This window comes from Pinus tabuliformis, chromosome 2_2, assembly GCF_031772625.1.
Source record: "Pinus tabuliformis cultivar Carrire ecotype Pingquan chromosome 2_2, CPIR1, whole genome shotgun sequence".
Taxonomy (NCBI): domain Eukaryota; kingdom Viridiplantae; phylum Streptophyta; class Pinopsida; order Pinales; family Pinaceae; genus Pinus; species Pinus tabuliformis.
The window spans coordinates 1,123,339,224-1,123,360,515 of NC_142300.1; the positions used below are offsets into that span (position 1 = coordinate 1,123,339,224).

General features: G+C 36.4%; 1 pseudogene; it reads right to left on the reverse strand.

Annotated features, from left to right (window-relative positions):
* Positions 1-1,297: 1,297 nt before the first annotated feature.
* On the reverse strand, positions 1,298-18,205 carry LOC149197345 (uncharacterized; annotated as a pseudogene).
* Between the last annotated feature and the right edge of the window lie 3,087 nt (positions 18,206-21,292).

The window sequence follows — 21,292 nt, forward strand, 5'->3', positions numbered from 1 at the left end:
GGAAATTGAAGGCGAAGTCTTGCATGGATAATTCGACTTCCATCATTTATAAAAGGAGAAGGCTAATTTAATAGCTATGTAATATATAAATTGTGACTTTCTATTCTACGTCGATGTAGATTTGGGCTTAAATTCTAACAACATTGGGTATCTCTAGTTTCAGAGAGACATATAGACTCCCCTAGTCAGAAGGGTGTGTTTTAGTGGAAGAGCTTCAGTTTGTGAGATCCTAGCACAACATATTTTCCGGGATGAATTAGAGATCAAATTCAAAATACAATTCCAAATTTGTTTTCATTTCAACAAGTAATTTTCATAATTGTAATTCCTTACTTTTATAGGCAAATAAAATTTCAGATTTTGTTGTGCTCTAGTTTTAAAAATATTGTTATTTTTCTAGAATCTCTATTTAGAAATATTATACATTTTCCTCAACTAATCAAAATTGTAGTTTTTTTATCAAATTTGTGGTTGTTTATGGTCTTACTTTTCCTTCTGCAACTATAATGCTCACAAATATCAGAATAGTCATTAACGTTGTATCATTGCAACCAGTGGTTGCATGCCTTGTACTACAACCCATTGATCCCCAACAGTCGAACATACAAAGGTAAGCATTAGCATTGTTGCATTAAATGCTATATATCCTGAGATAACAATATATATGGAAGGACATTTTGATTGTCCATAGAATAGATCGAGAGTCCCGATTATTAATAGTAATTTTTATTTTTTAAACAATGGATCTGTTTATTATGATAATCAATCCTAATAATAATCAAAATTCATATTCATATTTGTGTTAATAATTAAAAAATGGTTAGTACAAACTAATCTAAACTACATTACAAAATAATTATTACAACTTTAGTTATTCTGATGATGTAATGGAAATAATGGAATAGCAATAGATTTTTTTATTGTACCAACTAAAATGATAAAAGACTGTTGCGATGAAAACTGAATATGTAAAAAAAATGATCGTGAAAATGATTCCAATTTGATTTGTATACTTTCATGTACTATCCTTGAAATTTAATATTACCACATTAACCACTGCATGGCCGTAAAAAATCTAGAGATGTAGACTCTGAATGATAACAATATATATTGCAACTCTTATCAACTTCGAACAAAGCAAGATATAAACTCATATTTTGAGCCACAATATACTGCCATTTTGACAAAGATGAGAATTCGAATAAGGGTATATTTTTCTTTCCAAAATAGCCAAACAAGAACCTCATAGACAAATTATTTGATCCTTTACAACCTCTATAGGCATAAAAAATGAAGCTCAGTAAAAGCTTGAGACAAATGAGCTACCTAGCAAACTATGATAAGAATCAACATTAAATTCTAAAGAATTATCATTACAATATTCACACATGTATTCTGTTGGAACATCCTCTGAATCTGAAATACCAACACATCTAGTGTGTTGCCAAACCTCACAATTATCATAGGTAATCATTCTCTCTCCATCATCCTCCCTTGTGCCACATGGGAAACTAACAATCCATACTTGTGTGCCACTGTTTGCCTTGTACCTAGAAATATCACCATAGGAATGACCTTGAATAGTAACAACACTCTGTTTCCCTATGAGTAGCATCAAGGTAGTCAAATATTCGATATTTTGTAGCTCTCTTACATTTTCTACTTGAAAATTTTTGAAACAGAAATAAACATTTGCCACAAAAAACACTCTTGTGCTCTCACTGTCTGTTGTAATGATGTGATTTTTTTCCTCATAATTTTTAATAAACTATTTACAGTCCATTAAATCTCTTGAGGCATTAGTGAGTTTCTTTCTTTAACCCATAATGCCATAATTTCTCTTTTAGTCCATAACACCATAATTTCTCTTTTATTCCATAACACAATGAGCCAAAAGTAATCGCTTGATGTAATGGAGAATGATCAGCGGTAGGCGGAGGTTGTGATGGAGGATGTAACAGGACATGATAGTGTCTTTGGGTCTTCCAAGACATGCTCTTCCTTAAGTTGTTTTAGGATTAGTAGCACTCTTTAAGTCAATGGATACATTGTTTCTGTTTATCGGCCTGTGTTTACATTGATACACAAAATGTTAGTATATTGAAATTACACAGTTGATTGATTAGGAAGAACAATAAATTGGACAACAAGGAACAAAATAATGGATGCAACAAACCTGTACTCAAGGGTCCATATAAAATAATTACATTGGCACTGGACAATCTTCTTTCCAATAGTTTTTCCTCTTAAATCATGATGTTATCCACATGGTTCCATCTGCCACTTGTAGAACCTTGAGCATGGCAGTCGTAATCTCGTCTACAACCTTGGGTGCTCACTTTGATTCAGTGGATTCTCTATTGGTAGACTATTTTCCCTTGTTGATCATGATGTTCCCTGAATATTTTCTCTCAATGTTATTGTGGAATTTTTGTAACAATTGCATTATAAAACAAACCAAATATTGTACTGTTACAGGGGGATTCTTAGACAGGATACGGTAAAATGATACAATCTTCTTGAATTGTTGGTCAAATCTGCCCACACCTGAAAGAAATAAATCCAAATGAAGCTTTGATAGAAATTGAATATCTCTCTTGTATGTCTCATGTGTTGTTCCAAAATTTCCTCTCTTGAATTCATAGCCCCAATTATCATACGAGGGGTGCCCTTTTTTCACAGTATGTAAAAGTCAATAATCAAGCTCGTATTTCTTTGAAACATCCATGACACTAATTTTTCCATGTAACAACGATTAGAAATATTGTTTTATCACTTATCAGGTATTAAAATAAATTGTTGATCATAATTTAACATAATCTCTATTTTGCAAAATGAAAAATGACAGGTGTTTTGTATGATTCCATAGAGATTTATATCTACATATGAGGAATAAATTCCAATTTCATGCACAACGCCTTTGTTATTTTCTAAGTTCAATATGGAAAAAAATGGTTCTCACAGCAAGTGAATCGTATAGAGAAGTATACAATACTTATGAAGTCATGAAGAAATTCTTTGCAGATTTTTTTGAAGTGACAAAAAACATAAATTCATTTTTTTGGGTAATCAATTGTTGGTCTCTCCTGTAACTTTTTTACTGTCAATATTCCCAAGGTATTAGCCTCTCCTATGCAGGTTATAAACCAGCAAACATGGTCAATTGCTGCATATTTGTAGAAGTGTAGTCACAATTTTAGTTTGTCACAGATAAGTGCATTTTAACAAACATCCACTGAGCATATGTAGACTACATCTTTTGTTAGCAGTACATTTGGTTTGAGGATCACAAATTATCAAAAAAGTAATCACAAGGACTTCACACCACCATCTTTTTCCAATAGAACTTTACATAGCCATTAGGACTCACAAAGAGTTTGGTATTGTAAAACTAGTGATTATGATAATTCAGTTGAACATATTTTTAAACAGATTGCATAATCACAATACAACAAGCATAGATGATAATTGATTCTGGGTGGTAAAATGCTACTTCTTCCTTCAAGTCAGAAATGTACACTGAACTTTTTCACATTCCAACAGGTATATAAGAAGTTTTCTCAAGTTCTTCATCATGATATAACATCTCATTTGTGTTTTTCACAGTTTTCAAAATATTTTTTCACAAGACCTTCAAATGGTCCATATTTATCGGTCTAGACATAATACACATTTCATTTTGTAAATCACATCTATATAACTTGCAGGAACTCATATTGTTTCTTTTTGAAATACAAATTCCCTTTTGCTTCTACACAAGGAAAATTGATAATGGAATCTAATGTTGAATCAAAATTGAAAAATATCTCAGTTTGACCTACCTTTCCTTTTGGAAATCACATCTATAGAACTTGCAGGAACTCATAGTGTTCATTTTTGAAATACAAAGTTCCTTTTTGTTTTACACAAGGAAAATTGATAATGGAATCTAATCTTGTATCAAAATTGAAAAATATCTCAGGTTTCCCTTCCTTTACCAAACAATTTCTTAAGGCAAGGTAAACCTTGAGACACAAGTGGACAGGTGTCCAAAATAATTGTATCATCAAAGTTCCCTTCTCCCACAGGGCCCTTACAACATGAAGGTTCCAGTATACATAACCCTAATAAGAAAGGATCATGTCATAAATGAACCCGACCATTCAAATATGTCATGGAAAAAATATCATAAACTAATTCAATTTCCCAAGCACATTGTGAGTTGAAGTGGATTCCAGAATTGGACGTCATTCAAATTGAGTATCAATCCATTCAAAGCACCTATTTAATTGTTGTTACCACATAACCAACCATGCAAATCCATATTAACCTGATTCAATTTCTCAGAGTATTAATTTCTATGTATTTTGTGGAAATTATAGTTCATGCATGCATAACCTTCATGTATTCAAGGCTGAAATAAAACTGAAGCTTACCTGGCTTTCAACATGATGCCATATCATGTCCCATAGGCCCATAATATCACAGCCAAAAAGATACCGTGAACCACCTTCCCGTCCATTCACACGAAGCAAGTGGCAAAACCCATTTACATGTATTATGCCATGTAGCAGGTGCCTTTCATCTTCCAAATCGAACCTAGTTTCATCTTCCAAAATTAGTATCCTTGCTTATCTCCAATTCACATGATTTGCATTTGAAACTACAACAATATAGTTTAGCTAAAAATTCAACCAAAACAAAATTTAAAAACACCATTCACTAATCTAAAAATTAATATAAATGACACCAAAATCACTAAAATCTTCATGGTGGCGTGGCAGGGCTATCTAAAGGCTCTAGATCCACCATAAGGAACTTTAAAAGCTGAAGTTGACAAGAAGACAATACTCACTAAACACTGTAGGATTCACAATATATGCATATATTGGGTGTATAAAACTATTGAGAGGTACATGCTGACAGCATAATTGAAAGAGAGCATAAGATAAATAAATATAGAAGATTGCACGAGTCTCCAACTATGCATATAATATGTTTTTCTTTCGATTACGCTAGATAGACATTGTGATAAGTAATACAAGCTTTAATACCAATTTTTAAGGAAAAACAAAGAACAAATTAAAAATGCATCTTTTAAGTCACCCACAATCAGAGAAACAGATCCGCCCAAATAGAGATTCTCTTTAACTTAGATGTTTTCAAGTTTAATCATTTTCCCAGATGTCTTTGCCTCTCAAAGAAGACATCTCAACATGAAATACATAACCCTGATCAAAGTCTTTGCTCTACAAATCAAAGTCAATACATAACAATAGAAAAGAGCTTTGGAAACCTATAGTAAATAAATGCATATATGAAAAAATGAACAACTCTCTAATTGTATTTGACCCACATTAGCTAGAAACCTAGAGACTTTACAAGTCCACATACAAATTCCATTGACCTGGGTCATGTACATACATGCATATAAAATAGGGAAAAAGCACAAGTTTCCATGGGAGTATAACTTGCATCTTGTGAGTCTAATACACTAGCACAAACACATTTAAATCTGGTTCCAATATGAGAAGTGGGCCTTTTGTATGACATCAACATATGCATCCTCTAACGTTGAAACCTTGAATCTTCATACCCAAGTTTAAATGAGTCTCTCTTGCTGCACATATTCAGTGTACCATCACAGATTCCAAATTACATGGAACATGGGGCACACATACTGATGGATACCTATAGCTAGTTCATTAGGTGTGTTAGTTTTAAATGAAGAATGCATAGGAAATGGAAGAAGAGAAGTGCCACAAAGAAACAATCCCTTGTAGTTAACTTGGAAAGTCCAATCCTAGTCTTTGATGGAGGTTTGGGCGAGGAATGGATACTTGGCGTCCAAAACTCCTGCACAATGCACCAATATGTGAAGGAGACCAAAATTCTACTTGACTATGTTGAATAGTTGGGCGACCTGGGAAGGGTTTGCGATGTCAGACTTGTAGGAAATTTCCTTCATACGACCACCAGAAGAATATGAGTTATTATTAATGGTGGAGACAACCCCTTCTGCGGTCTGTTGATTAGAGGAGTAATGGAAGACCACTTTGGCTTCCTTCTCTGCCAAATGGATTGTTATTTCCTTGTCGATCTTGCCGGACGCACCTGTCACAATTGCAGGTCACCCTACTAACGACATTCCCATTCTTTTCTCGTCTCATGGGCTAAAGTCCAACTAAAATGCCCAAATGGAAAATATGAAAATTTTATTTACAAATAATTGTACCTTTCCCTAGGGTTTGAATTAGATCGAAATTGAAAATTTAACAATGTATTCTTAAACACTGTAAATTTGGTCACAAGTTTTCCAAATCATTTAAATCACAAATCAATCTATTTCACAAAAACTACAAGTCTTATACGACACCCACTTCTTCTTGCTATGACTTCTATTTATCAGTGCTCACCTCTATATTTGAAGAAACCCTTTTCCCTAATAAAAATTTATCACTGGTTTGTACATGTCGAGTTGCCTCAATGATGGCGTGGAATTCGACTATGTGGACTGCGACACAACCTATCAGTGGTCAATATTGCTGGGTCATCGGATGATATGAATTTGAAACTACTTGTAAATGGTTTGCAAGGTATTCAATTCAGATGTTTAAAAAATGTCCTTGTCTTGCAGAAAGAAAACAAATGAAATTTTCAGCTGTTCATGACCCATTTAAGTATAGCAGATTTATTTCCTTTTACTGTTTAACACACTAAAACGAATTTGTTCTGCAAAATAAATCAACCACAGATGAAAAAGAAGTTGATAAAGCATTTCACCCCTCATGGGCTACGTCTGCTGGGTCCAAGGCTCCCAAATGGGCCTATCCTTGTTTTAATTAAATGCTCAAATTGAATATACAGCTGAATAGAAGCATCTACAAGTGGAATAGATGGTAAAAATAGAATCATAACACTTGAATCCTTCAGGATTGACTATTGGTTCACCTCAAATGGGTACCTGCAACCCTATACAGTCTTCCCAATATTGGGCCCTAGTGGCTCCTAGAACTTCCACGGCTCCAAAACCTCTACAAATGACCTCAGATGGCTATAATACCTATGGAAATGGCTTCATAAGGTCCAAAATACCCAAAATCAAAAAAAAAAATCGTCCAAAACCGCCTTTCCTAGCCAAAGTTATGGCCCATTAAAGATTCCCTCCAGTTTAGCCTAAAAAAACTCCAGCTAACTGTAGTTGGGGCCAGTTAGCTCCGCCAATTATGGCGGGACCACCGAAATTTGGCGCTCCGCCAAATTTTCCGCCATGCTGACTGGCAATTAACTCCAGTTTTAGCGCGCATGTGACCGGAAACCTCGGCAGGTGGTTTGCATTGGAGTTCGTGCTGGCAGTTAAGGAAGGAGCCCACGGTCCAAGGGCGGAGGTCACATGGAATGGGGGCTGGCCGTTAGGGGCTGGCCCCCTTAGGGCCCTGCCCAAACCAACGTTACAGTTCATATGATGTTTATGCTGCTCCCCTAACACGAACTGCAATTGTGGCGGAATGGTAAGACATTTGGTTGTTGAACAAGAGGTCATGGGATCAAACCTCACTACCACCAAAATTTTGTATAACGCACCTGCGACCTACTGACGTCATCCAAGCCACGTGGCTGTCTCCGAGCCTGCCACGTGGCAACCTGTGATTGGCTACCCAAAAAGGAATATTCCCTGGAATATTTGAAGGAATATTCTGTGGAATATTCGTTTTTTAATGTTTTTGAAAAATTCAAAATTTCAATGTTATTGAGAAATTCTTCTTTTTGGCATAACTTTCTCATACGGCGACCGTTTTTTGAACCATTTGCAGTGCCGGAATTAGGAAGACGAGCACTTTCTAGTTGTTCAACTTTGAACTAGTTCTGAGCACTTTCATTTTTGAGCATTTTACGACACTTAGGACATGAGCACCTGATCATCGGATTTTCGGAAGGTTCCTGTTAAAAAATTAATAATATTAGTGGATATTTTCAAATATTAAGATTCAAAACTGTATATAAATTTTCATTGGAAGTTGTAGTTGAATTAATTGAAATTTAACCTGAGATATAATGCCAAGGAGGCCTAGAGAAACCCAAGCTGCATTGATATCTTTGTATGTTCGAGTCAGGGAAATGGCTCTTACATAATTTTCTTTAGGGAAGGTAGGGCTTATGAGTTTTAGGGCCACGACATATTCTTGAACAATGTTGCCATTGGTGAACAAAGAGCTTCCATGGCACCTGTGGCGAGAAGACTAACAATGGTGACACCATCCCAGTATGGGGATTGGGGGAGTTCTAGGCCTCATTTGACATCTACATCAATAAGCTCCTGTAGCATCACACCGCCCTCCACAATTATGGTCATGGACTGGGTGTTGACAACGACAATACAATTGAGATGCAAAGTGCTTATTATTAGACCAAAGTCTCCTCCTGAGCACACAAGTTTAGGAATGCTCTAAGATTGTTATGCAACCAACTCATAAAATAGAAGAAAGAGATAGATCAACGACTTAAAACGTAGCCTCTTCGAGGGGGAAACCTCCTTTACATTACACAAATGAACAATTCTTGGATGACAAAAATGACAAGACCTCCTTTCTATATATAGTAGTCGAAGGGGTCACAATATAATCAGAGCCAACATAACAATAATAATTTAAGGGAACAACAATAACAATAGTGGGCTTCTATGGGGCAGAATAATAACAATATGGGGACAACATGGGAACAACAATAAAAATAAGGGGTACAATGACAATAATAATAAGGGAATATACTAGTATTATAGGGACCTAACATGCCCCTCTCCTTCAAAAAAGGGTTATCCTCAATGCTCGAGTAGTTTTGGGTGCTTTTGTATAAAATTCTCATCCTCACATCTAGAATCTTTAGTGGGTCATTTCTTCCACTTGATGAGATACTCTAAAATTGATCGATTTCGCAACTATCGAGTTCTTGTTTCTGTGGTTGCTTCAGATTCCAATATGATTTTTCCTTCCTCGTCAAGCTCTAGAAATATTGTTTGAACTGAGAGCTTGTCACCTATAACCTTGTTTAAGCATGAAACATGGAAAACTAGGTGAACTCGGGAAGATGCAGGAAGTTCCAATTTGTATGCCATAGTACAAATCTTTTGCAACACCTTATACGTACCATAATACTTTGGTGATAATTTATTATCCTTCTTATCTTTCTTGAGGGACATTTGTTTGTATGGTTGTAGCCGTAGAAATACCCAGTCACCTACATCAAAACTTCTTTCACTATGATGTTGATATGCTTGTTGTTTCATTCTATTTATCCTTTAAGAGTTGGAGAACTTTTTGTTGATGCTCGATGTGATCTTCCACTGCTTGAACCTTATAATTTTCTCTTAAATATGATGTGATGGATGGTGGATGATATCGATAAAGCACCATAAATGGGGTCATTTTTTCTATAGTACGGAAGGAAGTGTTATACCACCATTCAATGAGAAGCAACCATTTGACCCATTGTGTTTGTGTATCATATACAAAGCAATGAAGATATCCTTCCAAACATTTGTTCACTATCTCATTTTTCCCATTAGATTGAGGAAGGTAAGATGAGCTATGAGCTAACTGAGTACCTAGACAAGAAAATAATTCTGTCCAAAAATTTCTAGTGAAAATAGGATCTTTGTCACTTACAATAATCTTTGGGTTTCCATGTAGCTTTTGAATTGTTTCCATAAATGTAGTAGCAAATGTATTGGCTTTACATGGATGAGATAATGCACAAAAGTTTGCATACTTGATAAGCCTATCAACTACCACCATGATGACACTCTTTCCTTCTGACTTGGGTAAACCTGTGATAAAATCCATAGAAACCTCCTCCCAACGTTGACTTGGAATGGATAAAGGTTGTAATAGACCTGTGGTCTTAATTTTCTCAACTTTATTTTGTTGGAAAACCAAACATTTCGCCACAAACTTTTGAATATCAGATTTAAGGCCATCCCAAAAAAAATCCTTCTTAACCCTATGGTAACTTTTTAAAAATCATGAATGCCCTCCTAAGGGAGATGTGTGCAATTCCCTAAGAATATTTTGTTTGATTTGGGAATTTTTACAGAGGTATAAGCGATCTTTGTACCATAACGAATCATTTTCTAGCTAAATGTATCAGATGTATTGGGATCTTGCTGCAACTTTTGAATGAGTGGCTACACTTATTCTTCATTCTTCCATTCATCCCTTGCTTCGTTTATCCAATTTGGTTGGTAATAGAAATGACACAAAGAAATTATTCCACATCCTCATCCTTTCTTGAGAGTGCATCTACAACAACATTTTGCTTCCCTCTTTTGTAGATGATTTCAAAGTCATAACCCAACATCTTTGTGACCCATTTTTGCTGCTCTTCTAAAGATAATCTTTGTTCTAAAAATTATTTAAGACTATCATGATCTGTTTTTACCTTGAAGTGTCTTCCCATTAGGTAAGATTGCCATTTCTTCAGCGCATGTAGTATTGCCAAGATTTCCTTCTCATAAATGGCTTTGTGTAAATATTTTCCTTTAATTTGACAACTTTCAAAAGCAATGGGTCTTTCTTCTTGCATTAAAACAACACTAATTCCATTTCTTGAGGCATCACATTCCACAATAAAGGTTTTTGTGAAGTCTAGCGTAGCGAAGACTGGTGCTTGGCACATTGCCTCTTTAAGATGTTCAAAGGCCTTCGTTGCTTCTGGAGTCCAAGAAAATGCATCTTTCTTCAATAATGTTGTTAGAGGTGCCACTATTCTCCTTTAATTCTTAACAAACTTGCGATAATACACTGTCAACCTGAGAAATCCTCGCAGATGTTTTATGGATGTGCGAATTTTCCATTCCTTAATGGATTTAATTTTGCAAGGGTCTACCTTAACACCTTCATGAGATACAATATGACCCAAATATTCCACCTCTTGTACTCCAAAGAAACATTTGAAGGTTTTTGCATACAATTGTTTCTCGTCAAATAGTTTGAGCACTCTGTCAACATGTTAAACATGATCGTTCCAAGACTTGCTGTAGATTAGTATATCATAAAAAAATACTAACACAAATTTTTTAAGGAAATGTTTGAAAATGGAGTTCATCAAACCTTGAAATGTAGAAGGTGCATTGGTAAGGCCAAAAAGCATGACCAAAAATTCATAATGACCCTCATGAGTTCTAAATGTTGTTTTTGGAATGTCTTCAATCTTCATTCTTATTTGATGATATCATGAATGAAGGTCTAACTTGGTGAAGTAAATTTCTCCATGCAATTCATCCAATAATTCATCAATGACGAGAATGGGGAATTATCTTCAATAGTGAGCTTGTTGAGCTCCCTATAATCCGAACACATGCAACATGATCCATCCTTCTTGTGCACCAATACTACTGGAGTAGAGAAAGAACTTTGACTAGGTTGAATTATACCAACCTCTAGCATTTCTGCAACCATATGTTCAATTTCACTCTTTTGGGCATAGGGATATCTGTAAGGCCTAATGTTTGGAGGAACACTTCCTGGAATCAAATGAATAGCATGATCATGATCACGAATAGGTGGGAGGCCTTTAGGAGTCTCAAATACACTAGAATGATTGTCGAAGACATTTTGGAGATCTAGAGAAATAGATTATTCCAATGTTGGAACCTCTAGCAAACATAATTGTGAAATTACACCTCGTTGTTCTTTATTTATAAGCTTTGTCATGGCCTTAGAGCTGATTATCTTTCCCGGTTTCCCTGTGATACCCCTTAATTCAACTTCCTTTCCTTCTAAAACAAATTTCAACAAAAGTTCTTGAAAATTAAAAGTTATAGTACCTAAATATTGTAGCCATTGGACTCCTAGTACAACATTAGCACCACCCATTGGAATGGAAAGAATTGGACTATTCAACACATATTATCTCATTGATAGCTTGATATTATGGCACTTTCCAAAGAAATTCATGGTTCCTCCATTTTCAGCCATCACTTGACACTCTGGTGCTAGGTATAGGAAGCAATTCAATTCCTTGGTTATCTTACAATGAATAAAATTATGGGTACTACCCGAATCAGTCAACACTATTACCTTTTTCTTCTTGATATGTCCTTCTATCTTAATATTTTTAGGAGTGGTAATTCCGGCCAATGCATTACAAGATATGATCGGATTCATTTTTTCTTTCTATAGGGTTTGTTTCTTGTGTGTAGCCTCTTCTTTTGATGTTTCTTATTTTTGTTCTTCCTCCTCTTCACAATATATGTAAAATAATTTCTTCTCAGCACATTTATAACCTTTAGTGTATTTTCTATCATAGTTGTAACAAAGCCCTTTTGCTCTTTTTTCTTCCAATTGTTGTGGTGTCAACCTTGTAGGTTGTGGAAGGCTAGGGGAAACATTACTTCCATCTTTATAGTTGTGAGTGGTAGGCTTCCTTGTTGCCATAATTTTGCTTTCAATTTTTCTTGCCAACCTAAATGCCTTCTCCAATGAATCAAGTTCCCAAAGGTGAACCTCATGTTGGATGTTATCTTTTAAAGTCCCTATGAACGCATCAATCCTATGCTACTATGGAATATATTTTACCCTTATATTCAATTTTTGGAAGTCCTCAATGTGCTCTACCATTGAACCCTTTTGTTTGAGATTTATCAATTGGATAAAAAATGTGTTTCTTTTTGTATCCTCATAATGTGCTATCATTTCTTCCATAAAAATTTCCCAAGTGACAATTTGTTTATGAGAGCAAAGCCATTAGTACCATACAAACTTATTGGGTTCCAAATATAAAGTTGCAATGCATACCTTTTGTGTGCTTTGCACATTATGGAGATCGAAATTTTTCTCCATCTGTAGTATCCATGTTATGGGATCCTTGCCATCAAACTTCCTCATATTGATATTTGGAACATGGCGGGTCTTCAATCCAACATTATATTATTTGAAATCATGACTAATATTTCTTTTGTTCTCACCACGAGTTTCCTTTACTACCCTTTCGCCATTAGTAAGCATTTCTTGTAGCAACTTTGTCAAGTCTATCTTCAAATCTTCCATGTTGCCTTTAAGTTTTGTTGCTATACCATCCATATTAGCTTCGATGTCATCCATCTTAGCTTCCATTCCATTCTTTAAACCATCCATCTTAGCTTCAATTACTTTTTGTGAGAGCAAAATTTGTTGCACTTGATCTCGTAATTTTGATATATCATGTTGCATTTCTTCCTTTTCTTTGTGTGTTATAGTAGAGATTTCAGGTTTCTTACTAGGTGTTTCCATTTTATTTCTTCACATCATCAATTAATAAAGATTATTCTTCCCAATTCCCTTTGAATCACTTCAAACTACTTTCTCAAACAAGGCTTATGCAAATTTAAAAAAAACACTACAAACCTTTTTGTTTTCCGCTTTGTTTGAGCTCGATCTTGAAATGCCTGTAACTTGATAAGTTTAGATCTCCAAGTTTTGAAACTTTGGTCTGTGATATCACTCTGAGTCTTCTTTCCAACCCCATAAGTCCGGTCACAACTGGATTCTTGAAGAAAGAGTTATGCCCAATCTCCCGTGATGCCCTAATTATAGACAGGTTCAGAAGAGAAAACTTGTACGATGTGCCACATGTCACTGTTTTGACCTTAGGTTCTAAAACCAATACCCAACAAACTAAAATCTGTATGATTTATTTCACATTTTACGAAATTTGAATTAGATGCTCAGAGAGAAAGTTATGACGATTTTCCCAAGGTGACCTGTTTGAGATCCAATTCAAGAGCCTGAAAAAAACCCTAACTTTCTCATCTCATATCTCTGAAGATATAGGAAGACAAGATTTGAAATTCGGTCACATGGTTCATCATGATTTCATCTCACATGGGTTTTAATTTCAGATTCTTAAGCTTCGTATAAAAAACATTATAGAGAAAATTCCATGATGGCCTGTTTGAAGCAGCGAAACCCTAGAATCCAAAGCTCTGTTACCCATTGTTATGCAACTAGCTCACAAAATAGACGAAAGAGATAGATCAATGACTTTAAACATAGCCTCTTCAAGGGGGAAACCTCCTTTACATTACACAAATGAAAAATTCTTGGATGATACAAATGATAAGGCCTCCTTTCTATATATAGGAGTTGAAGGGGTCACAATATAATCAGAGCCAGCATAACAATAATAATGTAAGGGCACAACAATAACAATAGTGGGCTTCTATGGGGCACAATAATAATAATATGGGGACAACATTGTCGCATCAATAAAAATAAGGGGTATAATGACAATAATAATAAGGGAATAAACTAGCATTATAGGGACCTAACAGAGACCATTTGGTAACCACTTTCATCTTTTACTTCCTCCGACTCACCATGGAAATGACCTACATCACTTCTTGTTCATTGGAAGGAAACAGAAAAGAAGTAGCCTTGTAGAGGATTTGATTCGGGAACATCTCGTAGGCATTAGAGACTGTGTAATTCATTAAGCCTGTTTTATCTCAGCATCTCACAAGCTCGCCCGGTGGACTCCCTTGGACAACATGAAAAACAAAGTGGAGGAGGATGAAGAAGAATGTTAATTAACAAACCATTATTAAAATTCAGCCCCCTTACCCTCAATTCTACATTTCTTCTTTTGTAACTAAAATAATCCTTAAATTCCGTGTTTGTGAAGAAATTAATTGAATTATCTTGGTGGAAAACAAAACTATTTCCAAAATCACATGTCGTTAGGGGAATGGGAGGTCGTGACAAAGTGCAGATGCATCTATTTAACTAAAGAAATCATAATTTTTGGCTAAACACAAAAAAAAAAATGAGAAAGAGAGACATCAAGTTGAACAAATCCAGGAGTTCCAGTCAAACCCATTCTCAATCACTCACAACAACTTTACCAAATCACAGTATCTGTAGATTACAACACCCTCCCATGGCACCTCCTCTGCCATTGAGACACCACCTTCTTCTGCAACACACGACATAGGTGGTTGCCTACATTTTGTGTATAAAGGTATCAACCCCCTTTCCCCCTCAAGCCTCATCTTGCCACAAGAGATCCATGAGAAGCTCCTATGTTTTTATGTGCAATAGTGAAGATAATGGTGTCCGGGGTTTGAACTCAAAGATCTGTTATCCGCGTGGATGATTGTGATCTTAGATAACAATGGAGTACTCAGTCCCAAGTTTTAGTTCGGCCCCAAGCTGCAGGTCTCCCTTCGAACTTATTCACTTCGGTCGGGCTAGTATATTGAAATCCCGCCTTGCCAGTCTGCAACAGAAGTAAATGTGGAAGGGAGAGGAGTATGACCGAATGGTGTAGGTGGGCCTTGTGCATAAATGTAGTTTGACAGATGGCAAGATGGAAGGGCAAACACATGTCACAATTGTATTGGCTAGAAGGGATAAATCCAAGCATTCTGTTTGGCTGGCTGAACAATGTTTGCCTACCCAAAGCCAATAAAAGAAACACCTATCGGCATAAATATTAGATTGGGAAAGTAAAAGTAGAAGTAGAAGATTATTAAATAGAGAAGGTTAAAAGACTGGTTAGTGGGAGAAACGTGACCAACACACAAAGAATCTTAAATTGAGAAGTAAAATAGTAGTTAATGGGATAGATGTGACCAATACATAGAATACTAAATTGGAAAAGTTGTGTCAAAGTAAAAGGGCGTAGGGCAAAACCAGTGGAGCATTTAGTGCTCTACAACTTGGTGATGCTTAGGCTTAGTGCTCAACGATATCATGACTCCAATTTATGTTGTTGACCAAGACCATGAATTTTGATGCGGTGGGAGAGATATAAGGGCTAGATGTGGGGGTCCACACACTTGCAAGTTCCAGTGATCACTTGGGCTTCATCTTGTTAGTTATATGAAATGAAATGATATGATATTTTAACGTACACAATTTATAGACATTTTAGTCTATAATACCAATAAAAATCTATGTGACCAAATTTTTTTGGCCTCTTCAGACTAATCTCCAACTAAGATCATGAACCAAGCATTGAATCTACACAAAATACCAAGTCTTGGTCAAGCCAAGAACTAAAGCCCAATGCCAAGATGAAGGGAGGAGCTGATCTGCACTATGTGTCTACCTACCTTGGTGCCTCGACTTCAGCAATCTTTAGATTTTCCTACCTTTGGTTTCCATTTTCTGTCCATTTGGACTTTTAAATCCCATGGCTTTGCTCGCCTCCTCCTCAGTCTCCAGTTTTTCCTCGATTTCTTACCCTTGTTATGACATGTTCATTAACCATTGGGGGCCTGCTGTCAAGACACTTTAGCCACAAATCTATACCGTCGCATGTTGGACCATAGATTGCGCATCTTCCTCGACAAGCCATAACTGGTTGAGTGATGCAACATCACTAGTCAAATAGAACCCATCGTTATTGAAGTAGCTTCTATCCATGTTGCCGTTTTTTCTCCCAATTATGCACAATCCAAATGGTGGTTGGATGAGCTTCACCTAATGGTCAAGTCGAATGGTCTACAAAGTTCATTCCAAGTTTTGGTGGACAGAAAAAAGTAAACGTGGATCATATGCTGAAGCACTATTCGGTCTCGAATAGAAGAAAACATATGACCCTGAAACTGGTGAGGAGAAACGATGCTACGATGTCAAAGCCATTCAAAATTGGAGAAATTCTCTTTCACATGTTGCTGATATAAGCGATTTTGAGCTAGATGGGTGAGTATCTCCCTTCATAAATCTCCCCATGTTAGGGTTTTGGGTTTTTAGGGATATAGATTCGTCTTTCATGTATCGGGTTTGGGGTTTCAGAGTTTTGGTTCATGTCTTTTTGGTTTTCGTTTTATGGGTTTGATTTTTGTGGATTTTTTACATTTTATATTTATCTCAGTAAAAAATAAATTAACTTATCTTATGAATAATGTTTTCGAGTAAGCTCATTAATAAATAGTTAAAATTTATTTTGTAGATGTTTTTATTTTTTAGTAGAGTAAAATTTATGTTTTCAATTTTAATCATTTCAACCACAATTTTTAAAATATTTTTTTAATCAAAAACTCCAGTTATTGATTGATGCATTCGCTATTTCTTTTGATAACGATTAAAAAAAAATTGAACACACAGATATTAATAAATTTATACCTCACCTTACATGCCCAAGCTACTAGCATAAAGTTCACTACTGTAAATGAAGCTCTTGAATAAGATCGTAGGAGGTGTTTTGAAAAATATTTCCAAAACACCATTATATTGTTGGAAAGGCAGAGAAGGTAAAACATAAAATTCACCAAAAACACACGAGATGTGGCTCTTCTATTGATCACACAAAACTTGATAATTACAATGAACCCGGTGAAGGGTATTTAACCTTTTCCAACTAGCGACTCACCTAAAATATCTTGACATGCAACCACACACTATAAGTTTGACTATGAATTAACTCGACTTGACTCAATGCTCAGTTAACTGACTCTCTAACTTTAGCCAACTCCTCATGCGGGAGTAATTAGCTTATTTTAACACCCCCCCTAATTACGACCACTAAAATAAGGCATGAATCATGACAACTCAAACATGTCTGTTAGTCTATGTCTTAGCTAGGCTTACAACACCCAAGTTTCTTCTATGAAACTCAAACACATCTTTTGCTAATGACTTAGTAAATATATCAGCCAATTGATCACTAGATTTACAAGGCTTCAAGTGAACTTCTCCATTGCTCACAAGTTCTCTAATAAAGTGATATCTAGTATCAATATGCTTGCTCTTTTGATGAAACACACTATTCTTGGATAGTGCAATCATTGAGGTGTTGTCACAATATATTGTTGTTGATCCTTGTTGTTTATGCTTGAGTCCATCAAATACTCTTCTTAACCAGACTGCTTGACATGTTGTTGATGTTGCTACTACATATTCTGCTTTTGCTGACGAAAGTGTCACAATGGGTTGCTTCTTAGATGCCCATGATATCACACCTAAACCAATATGGAACACAAAACCAGAAGTTCTCTTCCTATCATCCAAAATTCCTGCAAAATCACTATTTGTGTATCCAATCAAATCCTTATTTTCATTGTTTGCATACATTATGCCACAATCTCTAGTTCCTGCGATGTATCTCAAAATTCTTTTTCCTGCACTTCAAAATCTCTCCTAGTATTATGCAACTTAACAGTATTGACTTTAGTCATACCTTTATAGCTTGCCGCCAAAGTATCACATGCTTCCTTTGCTAAAGACATGATCATAATCTTCTGGAACATTGCTTAGTTCACTCTCTGCTAGATAAGCTGCAATGCTTGTGCATTCTTCTTCTTGTCTCTCTTCAATTGTTCCCTCTCTGTATTAGTGAGAACTCGTTCTTCTGCTTCATTCTTAAGTTCTGAAAACTCAAGCTGGACATAATCCCAAACATCATGAACTTGCAAAGTGGTCGCCATCTTAATAGCCCATACATCATAATTTTTCCCTATAAATGGTGGGAACTGGGTCTGGAAATTTGAGAAAATCATATTTCTTCAAAAATTTCTTTTAAAAACCATAAATTTCTCTTTTCATAAACTTTGCAAAACTCTCTTTTTTATAAAACCCTTGAATATATTTTCTTTTATAAAAAAACTTCAAAAAAAAAATAAATTAATAATAAAACTTCCTTAAAAAACTTTTTAAATCCATTTTTTTAATAATCCCGACTCCCTTTTAATACGCCCTATTTTTTTTGTTTTTATAAAAATAAGCTTAAAAAACAAAACTTTTACCAACTAAGCTCCCACGTGACTTGCATTGACATTTTTTTTTAATGTTTAACCGCTTTAATGTCACCACCCACGTGACTTTGATGAAGCTTGAAAGTCGTTCAAGTTTGAAACTCGTGAAAAAAACCCACCCGATTTAACCTTTTCGCGTATTTAATATTGCAAGAGGTGTGTGCACCCCGGACAAATAAGAAACTGCGCAATTAATCCGATTTTTCACAGAATCGTAGTTAAACGAAATCTGTTGGTTTTTTTTCATTAATTAAGTGTGAAATTTGCATTTTTTTTAACCGTTATATATTAATTGCAATTTGCAATGTAATTCATTTATTTTAAATTTTCATTTTTTTTTGTTTTTTACTCGCTTTACATGTATCACCTATTTTCTGATCCTCAGCCTTGATACCAATTTGTTGAAAAGGTAAAGAAACTAAATCATTCACCCCAAACACACTAGCTACGGCTCTTCTATTGATAACACAAAACTTGATAATTACAATGAACGTGGTGAATTGTATTTAACTTTTTCCAACTAGAGATTGGCCTAAAATATCTTGACATGCAACCACCCTATCAATTCGACTATGACTTCACTCTACTTGACTCAACACCGACTTACTCAACACTTAATTAACTAACTCTCCAACTTTAACCAACTCCTAAATAATTAGCTTCTTTTAACATATATGTAACATAACATCCCACTGGTCTCCACTAAAGGATTTTCCAATAAGCACACATATATTACGTGGATCCTCCTTTTTATATGATGTGAGAGAAACTACAGTTAGAATATCCTTAAATCATTTGCAGAGTCGGATTATTAAGGATTTGAGACATATGGACACTAAAATTGAGAGCATTATGCCACTGGTCTCCACTGAAGGATTTTCCGATAAGCACACACACACACACACACACACACACACACACACACACACACACACACACACACACACACACACACACACACACATATATATATTACAGTGGATCCTCCTTTTTATATGATGTGAGAGATACTGCAGTTAGAATATCCTTAAATCATTTGCAGAGTCAGATTATTAAGGACTTGAGACATATGGACACTAAAATTGAGAATGTTATGAAGGTTTAGTGATGTTTAAACGGTATCTATCATCTTGTCACGCTCTTACAAATTTAGATGATGTGGATCATCTTAGTCAATTGGAAGCATTTTTTCCGATGGAGAATATCCTCAACTCCAAATAGCTTGATGTTGGTAAACTCTCGTGACAAGCATGTCCTCAGAAGCCCAGGTGTAACGCCCTACGACTGGCGAGTCGCTCAGGTGCGCCCACCAATCAACCGAAGTAGCGCGCGAGGCAGAAAGGTGACCAACAGGCGAGACATGTTATGTGGGCGAAGTTCGGTTGCGTTGGTTTATACATGGGCAGGCTGAACGAGTCACCCGCAGGCTGACCGTGTGAAGTTGTGAAACGGGCAAGTGATGGTGGGGCGGTCCCGTGTGATGGGCGCACCAACCCACACATCAAACGAGTTTTGCAAGCTAAAGGTGCGTCGGCTGGGTGAGATGAATGAGTTGGCCAGGTGGCACGACTCGCCCACCCACCATATGAATACTTGGTGCGATTGGGAGGACAGACATCATTCAATCACACTCGATCAACGCTCATCAAGGGGAGCTCAAGGAGGTGCAAAGTAGGCCACAGTGAAGGCACACATAACCACAGGTTATGCGCCCGCTCGTTGGGTAGGCATACACGGAGTTTCGCATGGAGCTTTAGGTGAACGGGAATACAGGTGGAGGGCTGCACAAAGGTGCCTGCCCGTCGATCAGTTGTGTGCACGAGGGAGGGCTACACGAAGGCACCCGCCCATCGGTCGGTTGTGTGCATGAGTGGAGGGCTACATGAAGGTGCTCGCCTGTTGGTTGGTGAACTCGGGTGGAGGGTGCACGAAGGCGCCCGCTTGATAGTGTGACAAACTCGAGTGAAGGAGTTCAGGTGGAGGGCCGCACAAAGGTGCACCCGCCCGACTCGTGCAAGGAGTTTGTGCATTGAATGATGAAGTGTGGATTGTGTGGGGAGCGACCACCGTGCAAGGCGTGCACGAGGTGGGCACCCGTTGGCAAACGACACAGGTAAAACGCCGGTGGAGCATTTGCTCCCGGTCACTTGTATTTTCACAAAATCATAATAAAACATTATTATTGCATATGATGGTGTCCTCTCTGCTGTGTTGATGTTTATGGTTATATGTTTATAATGTTAATGGATTCCGCACATTAATATTGTTAATGAAAGATGATGAATGTTAGGCGTAGTTCGCAAAGTAACTTAACAATGGAACATGTTAGCTACTTAGGCGGTGCTGCACCATTGCCAATTAACGAAAAAAGAATTGGGGGCGTGACAGATGGTATTGGAGCAAATTGCAGAAAACAGACATGTATGCAAGAAAAAGTTATGGAGAAATCGTGGATTAACATTCTGGGTTTTGTGGACTTGATGGTTCATGGAAAGACCATTCAAGCTCTGGTGGACACAGGCGCCACTCATAACTTCATGACAACATGGTTGGAAAAAGAGGTTGGACTAATGATCTTCCCAT